The sequence below is a fragment of the Petaurus breviceps genome, unplaced genomic scaffold (assembly GCF_028583685.1).
Source record: "Petaurus breviceps papuanus isolate PSGF00001 unplaced genomic scaffold, PetGlider_PUasm1.0 90847, whole genome shotgun sequence".
NCBI classification, from domain to species: Eukaryota; Metazoa; Chordata; class Mammalia; order Diprotodontia; family Petauridae; genus Petaurus; species Petaurus breviceps.
Window position 1 is genome coordinate 13,104,590 of NW_027187360.1, and position 15,587 is coordinate 13,120,176.

Consider the following 15,587-nt stretch of genomic DNA (forward strand, 5'->3'; position numbering starts at 1 on the left):
AATACCATATCTCCCCAGCATCACCTTTTGCCCTCCACTTAGTTCTTCACAGCTTGGGCTTGGATTCATACTGTCAAACCTGGAAGAGACCTTGGAGGTCCTCTGTTTCAATCCTCTTGTTTTATAGATGAGGAAACTGAAGCCCAGAGAGAGAAAGTGATGTATTTGAGGATGCACAGCTGGTTAGTAGCAGAACAGGCCTAGAATTTGGGTTTTCTGATTCCTTTTTCTTGTGCACTTTGGAGTTCCTTTATGTCTTCTCCAATGGGAAGAGCCCTACTCTGTCCTCCCAAAGCATCCTCCCTCATCTTCAGCCAATCAAGCTACCCAGGGTTCTACCCATCATTCTTGGAACAAACAGGGATGCTGGGCTCCCATGAGAAACATAGTGGCCCCATCCATTGTGAGCCAGGACCCCTGGGCCTCAGGTTCCTGCTAGGATCTGCCCTGCCTTTAGCTCCCCCTCAACCTTCCCCATGGGAAACCAATATTTCATTGACTCTGACTTCATTGGTTCCAAGCTGCCTTTTTTTTTTGACAGAGTGAGACTAAAAACTGTGAGGCCTTTGAGTATGACAACTATGTAGTCCCACAATAAACAATTCCTTGAATCTGGGCCAAGCATTTACTCTCCACCAAGAAATTTTGAAGGGCAAAGGACAAAGATATTTCCCCTGAGTCTTCCTCGTGGGCCGAAGGACCTGTTTCCTCTCCAGCATGTTTCCTTTTTGAAGATATAGCTTGATATAGATCAACCCAAGTGCGATGTTCATATTATTCAGCTGGATCTTCTCGAAAGCCAAGGGCACTATGTGGCATTATATGTTATATTGAGGATTATATATTGGGGACCAATTAAGACTGTCTCTTTCAAGCATGGAAAATTGGAGTTAAAACATAGGAATAACCATTGATCTATGTGAGGATCAGTTGAAGGGAATCAGGATGTTTAGTTTAGAGATACCCTACATGCCCAACTGCTCCTTCTAGGTCTCTGGTACTGGTCTTTCTTTCTGCTTCCTCTCCCTCTCTGTGTGTGGATATCTCCCTTAATGCACCTGCCTAGATCCTCCTTCTCTCTCTCTGTCTCTCCTCTCTCCCTCTGTCTCTCTCCTCCTCTCTGTCTATCTCTGTCTCTGTCTGTCTGTCTCTCCTCCTCTCTCCTCCTTCCACCATTGCATCTACTTGTCATGGGTTTGATTATATTGGGGTTTACCCAGGCAGATGACTCCCACATCTACATATCTATGCCTAATCTCTCTCCTGAACATTAGTTTCACAACATCACTGGCCTACTGGACATCTCCATGACACCTCAAACTACACATAGGATCAAAGATCCAGAACTTCAAGAGACTTTGGAAACCATCTAGTCTAAACCATTTATTTTACAAATGAGGAAACTGAGGCCCAGAAAACGGAAGTGATTTACCAAAAAAAAGTTCACTCAGTTAATAATCCTCAGAGGCAATATTGCAACCCAACTGGATTCCAGTCCCGGGCCTCTGACTCAGTACAGTGCTCTTTTCATTTTGCCAAGCTTTTCTCCCAGGGTTTTCATGAAGCTCTTCTCTCCTGGTTCCTCTCCTAACTGCCTGGCCACTCCTTGTTAGCTTCCTAAACGAGATCATTATCTTTTTTACACCCTAGTCTGTGTTCTAGTCCTTCTCCTCTCTTTACATTCTCCCCTGGTAATTTCCTTAGTTCCTATAAACAAATCATACTGGAGGAGTAAAAAGGAGGCCTTAGAGATCATTAAGTCTGAACTCCTCATATTCCCTGTAAGCCAGCTCATCTTTCCAGTGTTTCTATTTCTGTTGAGAGTACCACATTGTCCAAGTCACCCAGAATCCAAACCATGAAATCATCCTGGATTCTTCCTCTTCTTTATCCCCACCCAGCACCCAACAGTTGCAAGTTATGATCTACACAATCCCTGGTAAATCCATCCATCCATCCCATTCTTTCCATCTACATTGCCACCCCTCTAGTACAGGCCTCATCCCCTCTTACCTGGACTATTATAACAACCTCCTAGCTCATCTCCCTGCTTCTAGTCTCTACTGGAACACCCTTCTCACAAATACTAAACTCATCAACTCAATGTCCAAGTCTGACTGCAGTACTCCTCCTGCTCAAAAACTGGTGATGGCCCCACGCTTCTTCTAGGATAGCATGATATTTAAAGCCCTATGCAAACTAGTTCACAAACACACATATGTATATGTATACACACATATATTTGCGTATATATACACAAATACATTCTTATATGTGGATATGTATGTGTATATATGTATATGTGTGTATACATATATATGTGTATGTGTATGTATATATACTTATACCATTCTTCATCTACATGCTCTAGTGAAAATCAGTTTGAACAACTATTACCCAAACTTGATATGCCTTCTTCTATATCTATGCATTTGCATAGGTCTTCCCCCACACCCAGAGTGTGATTGTTGCTCATCTTTGCCTGTCCAAATCCTTCTTTCCCTTCAAGGCTAAACTCAGACACTATCTTCTTTTCTTAATTTCCCAAGCTGAACGTGTTCTCTCTCTTCTCAATTTTTCCTATAGCATTTTTCCTGGATCTCTCCTTCATTCCTCTGTGGCATTATATATTATATTTGGTATAATATGCCTATGTGCTATTATATTATGTTACTCCTCCTCTACATTCAGGAAAATGAAAACTCACTGAGGGCAGGGACTGTGACATTTTTGATCCTTATGTCCTCAGAACCTTGCACATACTACAAGGGTTTTTAACCTGGGCTCCACAAACCCCTCAAGGGGCCATGATAGATTTCAAGGGGTCCATGAACTTATGTGGGGAAAAAAATCATCTTATTTTTGCTAATCTTGAATTAAAATTTAGCATTTAAATCAATCATGAATGTAGGCAGCAAACGTTGGAGAAGGGGCCCATAGTTTTCACTAGACTGATTACCAAAGAAAGGGCTTCATGACACAAAAAAGTTAAGAACTCTAGGCATAGTAGGTGCTTAATACATATTTGACATATTTGTTCATTTAAATCAAACTGAGAAGGGAAGACTGGGGTCTGGGGAGGAGACAGAGCATTATCACACTTTTCAAATGTCTCTTCCATCAGACTGTGAGCTCCTTGAGGGCAGGGACTGTCTTTTGCCTTATTTTGTATCCCCAGGGCTTAGCAGAGGGCCTGGCACATAGGAGACACTTAATTGATGTTTATTGACTGACTTTGTTATAGGACTTAGCATCTCCACTGCTGGGTTGATTCCCTTCTGAACTAGATCCTACAGGTAATTTCTCAAGTCTGTGATGTTATCTCACCATGTGCTCTGGAAACTACTAAATCCTTGAAGCCTTATTTCCCTCATCTGTAAAATGAGAATAATAATAATAGCACCTACTCCCCAGAGTTGTTGTGAGTATAATATAATATTTACATTATTATTGTAATATAATTATTACAATATTATAAACACTCAAAGTGTTATATAAAGGTAGTTATTATTGTTATCATTATTTATCAGACATTTGTGGCTCTTCAACCTTTTAAAGCTTACAAGATCATTTCATTTCCAATACCTCTTCACCTAAGAGCAAGAAAGAATGGACACCACAGGACAGACAGACTGTAACATCGGTGTAATGTTTTCCTTGCTTACTTGGCACTGGGGTAGAAGAGCCCAAGGCCTGGCTCCCCATTCAGAGACTTACAGCATGCCTTTCCCTAAATTGCTTCAGGGAAGCAAGAGCTCAATTCAGCCTAATAGTGCAAAGTTCTAGCTTGGAAGTCAATCAAAAGGCTTTTCTTCACTATTCAGTAAGCAGGCAGAAAATGGTCACAGAATATTTCCACACCCTCTTAAATGGAAAGCCATCATGGATGAAGTTCAAGTGAAATGTAAGGACCTCTTCTTAGGAAGTTTGTTGCCTATGTTCATAATATAAGCAAATGCTATATTTCAGTTAGAGACTAATGAAAATAAAGGTGTGACTTGTTCCCCTGAAAATTCACTGACTGAGTGAAAACTACAGGTCTGTAGTTCCCCAATTCCATGCAGTAGGGAATCTGTGGCCTTGAGGCCACATGTAACCCTCTAGATCCTCAAGTGGGGCCCTTTGATTGAAATCCAAACTTCACAGAACAAATTCATTTATTAAGTCTATTGTTAAGGCTATCATAGTCCTTCATACACTTGTCAGTTAAGCCATACCTGCAAGTGAACTTGGGAAGGACATGCTCATAGCAGCCCCTTTGATTCTGAGCCCACGCTCCCCAGGGATTGAGGGAGTAGAGGGGATATATTCTGTCCTTCAGATCTTTCTAGATCTTCTCAGTCAATATCTATTTGTAAAAGCTAATTGATGTTAATTGCTTATAGATATATCAAGGGAATATCAACTGGTTAAACATCAACTGGGACATTTATCACTGATTAGGCAATATTGAAGAGATAATAGGCTGTTTTTTGAAGATATTTTATATTTTCAAGATACATGTAAAGATAATTTTTAACATTCATTTTTATAAGATTTTGAATTCCATATTTTTCTCCTCCCCTCCCTTCTCCCTAAGAAAGTAAGCAATTTGATATAGGTTATATATGTGCAATGATGTAAAACATATTTCCATATTAGTCATGTTGTGAAAGAAGAAACAGAACAAAAGAACAAGTTGTAAAAAAAATAAAGTGAAATTAGTATGCTTTGATCTCTATTCAGACTCCATCGGTTCTTTCTCTGGATGTGGATCACAGATAACAGGTTGATAGTAGGGGGGAAAACATGAGAAAGGGGGCAGGAGTCAATAGCATTAGAAGAAACCTCATTGCCCCTTAGTGTTGCCCTTAGAATCCCAAGGAGAGATGGAGAAGTAGCCTGGCTCTGGGGACACAGTCTGCTAATGCATGTGTGGGTTGAAAAAATCCAGAGCATTTGCTGCTTATACATATAGTATATAACTTCATTTGATCCTCACAATACTGTCAGATAAGAAGGGAAGATTTTGTCATCCTCATTTTATAGAGAAAGAGGCATAAGTGACTTGTCCAAGGTCATGCAGTAGATCAATCAGTAGTCAATAAACATAACAGATATTGGTTAAACACCTACTATTTGCCAGGCTAGGTGCTGGACAAAGAAAGGCAGATGATGGTCCCTGCACACAGGGAGCTCACAGTCTAAGGGAGGAGACAAAACACAAACATCTATCATTTGTAAAAAAAAATGATAATGAATAAAAAATAATAAAAAATATATAAGTATTTTAATAAATAATAAATAAATAAAAATTAAAAATATGTAAATATAAATAAAAAATTTAAAAACCTACAAACATCTATCAAATTGTAAAAACAAGCTATACACAGGATAAATTGGAGATAAGCAACAGAGAAAAAGGCATGGAATTAAGGGCCATCAGAAAAGGCTTTTTGTGGAAGATGGGGTTGTAGGTGGGCTTTGAAGCAAGCCTGGCAAGGCAGGAGGTAGAGACGAAGAAGGAGAACATTCCAGGCATGAGGAACAGCCAATGAAAATGCCCAGAACTGGGAGAGGCAGTGTTTTGTGCAAGGAATACCCAAGAAGCCCAGTATTTCTGCATCATGGAGCACATTGTGGGGAAGGGAAAGACTGTGAAATGGAGGAAGCCAGGAGAAATGGGTTTAGGAAGAATAGGTTATGAGGGCCTTTGAACACAAAACGCAGCAAGTTAACAGCAAATGTCCATCTCCTGGCTCGTCAGGCAGCGTTATTTCTCCTGTGCCATCTCCTGACTTTGTAAGGTGGAGATGAGGAATCCAGTCTGAATCCATAGAGCAGAACAACACTAACTGGCCCATAGCAGGATCAGTCTGATGACCTCGGCCTCATTAACCACACACACTCACTTCTCAAGTCAAGTTCCCAGTGTCCTGTCCTCAAATAGGAAAGTCTCTTTGTTCTTTCTTTAAAGAAAACCCTTCAGAGTTTCAGAATTCTAGAAAGAAACCACAGAGCATCCCAGAGCTCATTTAAATGCTTATAGCCTCAAATCTTGGCCGCCTGTTAAAACTTGTCAGAATTTGCATCTGGTGGTTCAGGCAAGAAGTCAATTTTCAGCTCACCCTAAATTGTTAGGTAGCCGTTGACATTCTCAAGTGCCCCCATCCATTCCTGAACGTCTCCTTTGCTCAGGGAGTGGCTGGTGATGGGAGAAGAGGATGCGACAGCGTCGCAGGCGATCACAGCAGGGAATTGTTTCCGATGAAGTAGACGAGGACGTCCCTCATGTACCGGCAGAGAGGGACAAAATGTTGGCACGTAGTGCTGTAGACGCAAGGGGAGGCCTATGTGGTGATGATGGGAAGGGAGGGGGAGAAAGGGGCCCGGGATTTAATGTTTTTCGGCACTTAATGGCAGCTCGTTAATTTTCCTTCGAGCAGACTAAGTTAACCTTCACCTCCAGTTCCATTAAATGTCAGAAATGCTTCGTCAGTATGTTTATGACAAATTAATTATAGAGATAGGAAAAAAATCTCACTAGAAATGAATATTCAATCCTTTCCCCCCCTGCAAATGTTGACTCCAGGGAGTGCATTTCAATTCGTAGGCCTACGTGTTTCTCTTATTAACTCTACTTCCTACCAATCCCATGCAAACTTTCAGAAAAATCAGTTACTTCCAAAGCAATATCAAGGGACACTCAACTGAGCTTGGATTTCCCCTCTAATATTATAATTACAATCTCACACAAATAGAACTGGAGGACAAGGGTTGAGGCACCTGCTTCTGTTTCCCCCGTTTGAATATAAACTCCTTTAGGGTAGGAACTAGGTGTTTCTTTTTTTTTTTTTTTTTGTAACCTAGCAGTTAATATAGTACTTGACACATAACACTCAATAAATGCTTGTTGACAATGTCAAGTTTCTTCCTAAGAGCAGGGTCTAGTAATTCCAGCCCCAGTTCTTGGACAAACTAGCTATGGGAATATAATATCAATACCAAAAATAATAATAACAACAATAGCTCAAATTTAGAACTCGGAACTTTAAAAGAATGTTTAAAAATTGTTTTAACATGTAATTGGAGAAAAAAAATTATTAAAAAAACCCAATAGTTCACATTCACATACCATTTGATATTTACAAGGGTTTTATAACCATTATCTAATTTGATCCTCAAAAATGCCTTGTTAATTAAGTAATAATAATAGCATCTATTATTCTCACACTTCTTTTAGCTTACTATAAGTGTCCTCACACTAGCCCCATGATGGAAAGAGTGCTGGCATTATTATGCCCATTTTACAGATGAAGAAAATGTTTTATTGTTTAGTCATTTTTCAATCATATCTGACTCTTCATGATCCTTTTTGGGGATTTTCTTGGCAAAGATACTGTAATGGTTTACCACTTCCTTCTCAGGTTCATTTTACAGATGAGGAAACTGAGGTAAACAGGGTGAAGTGACTTGCCTAGGGTCACACAGCTAGTGTCTGAGGTCAGATTTGCTCTCAGGTCTTCCTGATTCCAGGACCAGAGCTCTATATACTTTGCCACCTAGCCAATGTCTGGATCATGTCTAATTTTGCTGGATGAATAAAGATCCACCTAGATTGGAAAGAATTCACTGTGATTGAGTCACAGTATGCACCACATATTAACTTAGGGCTCTGTAAGCTCCTTAGCTCTGAGTGATGCCAGAAAAGCCCCTAGAAATCCCATATTTGACCTACTATATAGAGAAAGGATAGAAAGAACAAGAGTGGGAGACCAAGAGAAAAGGAGAGACAATACATTAGTGGTTCTCTTTTGGAGATGGATAGGCCCCTTGAAAGGGGTAGCTGGGTAGCACAGAGTGCTGGTGTCAGCGGAACTTCAGTTCAAATCTGGCCTCAGACACAGCTCAGCTATGTGAACCTGGGCAAGTCACTTAACCTTGTTTGCCTTCGTTTCCTCATTTGTAAAATGGACTGGAGAAGGCAGTGGCAATTCTAGTGTCTTTGCCAAGAAAACCCCAAGTAGAGGTCATAAAGAGTTGAAATTGTTTCATTTCCTGGCCCTGCCTCTGCCTTCTAGGTAAGGTGCCTTTAGCCATACATGAGCACCGAACATGTTCATAGAAATTAATTAATTAATCATATGAATTAATTTTTTGGGGGGGGGGTGAGGCAGTTGGGGTCAAGTGACCTGCCCACGGTCACACAGTGTTCAAGAAGGTGCAGTCAAATTTGAACTCAGGTCTTCCTGCCTCCAGGGCTGGTGGAGTGTGTGGCACATCCACTGTGCCACTTAGCCATCCCAGATGAATTAAATCTAATCCCAACTTTGTCACTTAAAGTAGAACTATGACAAGATCAGGTGACTAGTAAAATGCTGGACTAGTCATTTTCTGCAAACCTCTTCAACCTCAAAAGAGAAGAATTATGTTCAAGATGTAGAGCAGTCACAGCTAAATTTGCGAGATAAGAAGACAGAAGATCCTGGGCAAGGTCCTTATGAGAATATTAATACCTATAGGTGTCTCTCAGTGCCCCTCTCTCACCTGCCACCATACTTGGGCAGCTGCAGTGATTTTGCCTGAATATTACCCCTATCTCACAAAAACTGTTAGACGCTTATTCTTCAGGTCAACGAGTCCAACAAGCATTCATTAAGTTCACATTAAGATGTGTCAGGCACTATGCTAAGCACAGGGGATAAAAAGGCAAAAATGTGGTCCCTGATCTCAAGGAATTCATATTCTGATGAGAGAAGTGACCTATTAAAAAAACCAAACCAACCAATAAACCAGAACCCCTTTTACATACACGATACATACAGAATAGATAGAAGGTAACATCAGAGGAAGTCACAAGAAATCAGCAGTGTCAAAAGCTGAAGACAGATCAAGAAGAATGAGGATTGAGGAAAGACCTTTCCATGTGACAATCAAGAGCATTCCTAACATTGGAGAAATGTTTTGGAAGCCAGACTGCAGGGAGTTTAGAATTGAATGAGAAGGGAAGCAGAGCCATCTGTTGTATATGGCTTTCTCTAGGAGTTTGGTCACAAAAGAGAAAAGATATGACAAGATAGCTAGCCAGGATGGTCAGATCAGGTGAATGTTTTTTAAGGATGGGGGAGGCATGAGTGTATTTGTAGGCAGCAGAGAAACATTCAATAGATAAAAAGAAATTAAAGATTAGCAAAACAGTGGGGATGGTGGAGAGGAAGAGGGCAGTCTGCTGAAGGAAAAGAGAATGGAATAGGATCAACGTTGTATGCAGAGGAGTCTGCCTTGGCAAGGATAAGGGCTACCTCTTTGTGTAAGACAGGATAAAGGAGGTTATTGAGGAAGACAGGAGATGAGGAGCAGAGAAGCAGAAAGCTTAGTGAATAGCCTCAGTTTTTTCAGTGGTGTACTAGGCAAGTTTCTTAGTTGCTGAGAGGGGAGAGAGTACCATGAGAGACTGGAGGAAGAGTGAAAAGGTTTGGAATAATTAAGTTGGATAGTGAATTAATTAAGGGGTGTAAAAGGTCACTTTGCTACATTAAGGTCTCAGTTGAAATTACGTATGTAACATAAATTTATAGTAGACCCCATCTGGACAGCTTGATGATTTTCTTCAACTCTATTTAGCAGCTCATGAGTAGAAAGAGTGAAGGCACCAGAGGGTGGGGGTAATCCAAGGTCAGAGCTTGGCAAGTCATGATGAGCGATAGGATGAGGGGGCAAGGGACTTTAGTATAGAAGAAAAACATAGAGTTGGCTCACAGAGGGGTATAGATTAAGAAAAAAAGGAGAATGTAAGCACTGCCTAGGTGATGGTCTGGGGAAAAAAAAAAACCCTGGTTCTAGTGAGAGCAAAGAATAGATTTAGGGATCACAAGAGAGAAAGAAAGATAGAATGACAAGATTATGACCAGATAAAGGGTTTACAGAGCTCATGAACTTGGGAGTGGAACACTTGTGGGTGATGTCAGGACCAACGATATGACCATCTCTGTGTGTAGCTAAGGTGGATTGGAGGAGTAAGTCATGAGAAATGAGTAAACTGAGGACTTGGGAGGTTTACATATTTGAGGGAATATCACTGAGCATGTTGAAATTCCTTGTCGGAGAGCAGGAGTTGGGATAGAGAAAAAGCCTGTGAGCCAGGAGCTGAACTCACTGAGGAGTGAAAGAGAGAATCTCAGAGGGCCATTGGTGGATAATAACTGCCAGCATCTTGACTGGGCGATAAATTTTAGTGATGGTGGTGGTGAGAAAGTCTGGAAGTGGCAATGTGGAAAGAGTAGAATTCTGGCTTTCCCATCCTAAACAGTGGTTTGGGGAGTGTGAAAGAAATAATAACTGGTATTCAGGATGACCAGGTATCCAGTGTATGCTAGTAAATGATTAACAACCAGCTCTTTGTGTGTATGTATGTGCGTGTGTGTGTTGCGGGGGGAAGGGATGGGAGCACATGGACAACACTTTTGAATTTAATCTGCATTATCAACATTTTCTTTCCCACTTTTTAAAGTCTAGATAATCAACAAAACAATAAACCAAGCCCTGATTTGTAGCATTTGCTTATGTCTGAGGTGTAAATGCTCATTGAAAATTTAATAATCAGCTATCATAAGCTGGTTGCAGGACATCCATGTCAAGGATACATTTTCATTAGGAAGATGCTAGGAGAGGGAGAGAATGAGAAAGGAAAAGGTATAAGATGGAAGTAAGTTTGGTAATTATGGAGCAAGTATTCCAGAGACCATAGTAGAAAGGATGGGTAGAGCTGGAGGTGGATATTGGAAGGGTCAGACAGAGAAAGAAGGGAATAAGGGAGTGCATGATGACAATTGGGGGTTCAGAATCACTGGGATAGGGAGACTATGAATGGAGTTGAAGAAAATCAAGAAACCATGCCAACAGGCTCTACAACAAATATATTTTTGTATATTTGTACATCCTCTTGGGCCCTCATTGAAGAAAAGCAATCCCTTTAAAACCTCCTTGATCAATTCACTATCCCTCTAACTGATGGGGTACAGGCTCAGGGTACCCTTTAATCTTCCCACCAGATGAGATATTTGCTTGAGATCATAAACCTTTAATTATGGCTAGGCCCTAATCTCTGTTATTCTTAACCTAGCCTAGCTCTCCATTGTCTGTCATCTCCAGGTAGCCTTCAACTATTTCCCATCCTTAATTCCATTCCTGGAGTCTGACCTCAAGATCCTTCTTAGACTCCTCCTCAAGACCCTCCCCAAACCCTTCCTCTAGACCACTCTTAGATCCCTCCCACAGTCTTTCTGTATATAAGATCCATCTTGCCTCCATGAAGGTGCTGAGATTAATCTAGCCCAGACTCACTCTATGTCAGATTATTCAGGTCCACTTGTCCAATACAAGCATCACAAATACTTAGGCTCCTTAAGAGTCCACCCATTATGGCAAATCTTTAATAAACTTGACTTTGAGAAAAGGCTTGAGTCAAATTCATTTGGCAGGACCTGGAGTGTTGGCATTCTGGTGTCTCAAGCACCCCTAAACCCTAAACCTCAACGGTTAGACAATCCTAAAATTCTAGGAATATCCCTTGGTTTGTTTTATTTCATTTTTAGGTCCTTGCAATAACAGGCTATGCCCATATACAATTATAGGACTGAAGATTGCTGGTTCAATTGCATTGTAATTTCTAAAAAGCCATTCAGAATCAAAGAGTTTATGACTCCTTAAAACTGGGAGGGGAGCAGAAGGCCTTTCCTGAGGTAAATGGGTGATGACAACTATTAGCAATACAAATGTGATCCAATACTAGGAAAGGCTGAGCACTGCTAGCCCTTCAGAAATGTCCTTTAATGAGGGGAACATTTTTTTCCATTCCTCCAACCCCCAAACCCTTGTTCCCCTCCCTGCTTTGGTTCAGTCCTTGGAGCTGATTTGAGGTAAACTGAGCCCTGAAGAGATGCTCTGGTGGAACCTGGAGGAGGCTTTAATTACTAGACTGGAAGGCCCAAAAAAGCAGAGTTTATCTCAATTATCTTCTGAGGATAGTTAGTTATTAAGGACACAGAGCATACATTGTTCTCTTCTTGCAGAATTGCCACAGGCCTATTCTTTAATCTCCCAGGAGTGGAGTGTGACTTACAGTAAGCAATCACCAAAAGTGCCACCATAGGGCCATCCAAGCTCACCTTCCTCTGCACTGCTATCCCTCACTTTAATGAGCTCATTATGTGACCAACCACAATTATAGATGGTGATGAAACATGTTACCCACAACCTGATAGAGAAGTGATCGACTCAGTGTGCAGTTTGAGATAGTTAAAAAAAATACAGCCAATGTGGAAATTTGTTTGAACTAGCTATGCATGTTTATTGTTGGCTTTCTTGCTTTCTCACGGGAAAAGGGAAGGTAGGCAGGAGACAACGTGGACTTGAAAATTAAATTGAAAAAAATAAAACAAAAAATGAGCTCGTTATATTTCAATTCTGTAAGAATACAACAATTATTCTTGACTGGCCCTTACTCAGGTCAGCCCTTCATAGTTTAGGTTCAATATTGGAATAAAATAAAATTCTTAATTGTCATTTAATAGTTAACAAAATGACCTAGACAAAGCAGAAGGATATTCAAGGAGAGGCATTAAGAACCCTTCCATGTAATTCCACTGAGTGAAGCTCCCAGCACGATTAATCAGCCAAACACCTAAGAGCCCCAGCTCCTCAAGGCTGCTTTATACTAAGGTGATGAAGAAGTGATGTCAGCAATCTGAGCCCTTTCTCCCAGTGACAGAGCACAGGCTCTGGAAACATGTGGCCTTGGGGCTGCAGGTTCCCCACCCTTGCTTTAACCCTTACTGTACCCCTCAACACTCAAAAGCACTTTTCTAAAATTAGAAAGCTCACTTTGAGATGAGCAGAAAAGTGAAAACATTTCTGTGAATTGGTATATGCCCTGGGCAAGGAGACATAGAACTGTTGATTTAGAACTATATTTAAGAGCCTTGAAGGGTGTGTAGAGATACCCCCTTTCATTTTATATGTGAGGAAACTGAGACATATAGAGATTAAATTGACTTGGCCCAAAGGCACATGGGGGTAATGCCAGGAACTTGTCTGGTAGAACAAGCCCTGGGTGTGGAATAGGAAGGCAGTCTTGAAGCCTCAGAGTTGCTACTTGCTTCCTGTGCGAACATGGGCGAGTCGCTTCTCCTCTTTAGCTGTAAAACAATAAACTTCTATTCTCAGTTGTAAATAAAAGAGTTGGACTAGTTAATATCCAAGATCTCTTTCAGCTTTGAAATCTATTCTCTTTCTATAGATTCATTTTAGCACAAGTCAGATACAAAAGCTAGTATTGTCTGACAACCTTTTCCTCAATTTCCTTCTGTCTCCCCAAATCCTAGCCTACTATGCCACTCTTCTATTGACCCTATTTTTGGCATAATGGACAGAGCCCTGGGATATGTCTCCCCTTAACTAGCCATGGGGACTTTGCACATCCCTTTTTTTCTGTCTCTCCTTGTCTGTGAAATGAATACCACTTTATATATATATATATATATATATATATATATATATATATATATATTAGTAGATGCATACTATATATAGTAGTTCATATATACCATATATAAATATACTAGTTACCCCTTAAGGTACTTTTCTGCTTTAAATGGCCACAGTGTCTTTCCCCCAAAGAGGGATCAACAATCTTTTTCTTGCACCATTGAGAAGTTCCCAGCTCCAAGAGATATATTTTCCAGCCTAGAAGAAAAGATCTATGTATGTATCCCCACGTGAAAGGTGACAACAGGTCTTGCAGAAAGAATTTCCAGGTGGTTCTGTTTCTGTGTGAGGACCTGGGTGGGGGGAAAGAGGTGAAGCTGTGAGGCAGGTGAAAAGTGTGCATGAAGGAACAAATGGAGTCAGACTGTGAGGACCAGCAATGTTCAAGGAGTGGAGTGATCTAATTTTCTACCCGACTTGGGGCTAAACCCTTCTATGTTCAAAGTGGAGTATTATAAGGATAATGGATGTTGTATTATTACAGATAATAACTTTCCTTTAGTCCCTTACAGTTACAAAGCACATTTGTACCTATTACCTCATTCTATCTTCACAACAGCCCTGTGGGGTAAGCAGGACACTAGTATGTTGCATATTGCAAGAGAAGCCCCTCCAGAGTATGCAGGTAGTAAAGGACAGATGAGGCTTCAGCCTGACTCTTCATCCCATGCTTTTGGGTACCAGGATAGCTCTTCGGGTATAAAAACTGGTCCCTCATAGCAATTTCCTAAAAAATCAACAAGATGGAATTGTCCTAAAGATATATTCAAAAGACATTTCAAAAGAAGAATTAGTAGAACAGTGGCAGTATTAAAATATAAGATATGATGGTAAGGAAATACACAAGATAAAAGGAAATACCAAAAAGACTCTAAAGCTTTAGTATGGGAGGCTGTTAGCATGTAGGCACATAGCAGGAATTAATAAATGTTTGTTGGATGTGCTTGAAAGGATTCTAGTCCTGGGTCTGGAATTAGCTGTTGCAGTTTGAGTAGGTCTTCTAGATTTCTATTTCACACACCCAGAATAAGAAGGGGCCTTAGAGGTTATGTGTTCCATCCCAGACCTGACTAAGAATCCCCTCAGAAAAAAATACTCCATTAAGTTTTGTCAAAGACTTCCAATGAGAGGGAAACTATTCCTTTCTGAAACCACTCATTCACCTTTTGGGTGGTTCTAATTGCAGGAAACTGTTTCCCTAGAGTCTAAATCTGCCTATGAGCAATGACTTAACATAATTCCAATTTTTGCCCATGAAAACAAGAAGAGAATAATGTAGTTAGACTTGACGGCTTCTGAATTCCCTTCCAGCTCTGAAGCCTTATCTCTCTCTCTCTCCCATATGACATTTCTTTACATACTTCAAGACAGCTATCACGTCTCCCCAAGTATCTTATCTAGGCTAAACATCTCTAGCTCTTTTAATTACTTGTCTTATGGCATTATCTCAATAGCCCTTTACCATTCTAGTTGTCTACCTTGGGATGCTCTCTATCTTATAAATGTCCTTTCTAAGACGTGGTAACCAACACTGAAGCACAATGCCTCACATGTGGTCTGACCAGGGAGAGTATAACAGAACTAGGAAGCCTGGGTGCTAAGCTTCTCCTAATGCAGCCTGAAGTTTATGTTAGTTCATCACACTATTGACTCATATTGAGCTTCCTGCACAGTTCAAGTCAAATCAAGTGAGAAGTTACCTTGTTCTTGCCTTGCAGAGCCCAGGTGATAAACAGCAGAGCTGGGGAGGACACTGGAGATAAGGATCTTACTTTTTCCTATGTCCCTGCAATTAGATCCAAGAAGAAACTGCACTCTCTTAGAGCCATTCCCAAGACCCTGTGTTGAAATGCTCTGTTAGTTTGAAATTTCTGACTACCACTCCTGAACTGGAGATAGGAGACTGAAGAAAAAAAGTCAAACTTCAAAATGAAAAGGTCCTTTCTTTCATTCTTTTTTTCTTCCTTCCTTCCTTCCTTCCTTCCTTCCCTCCTTCCTTCCTTCCTTCCTTCCTTTCCTCCCTCCTTCCTTCCTTCCTTCCTTCCTTCCTTCCTTCCTTTCTT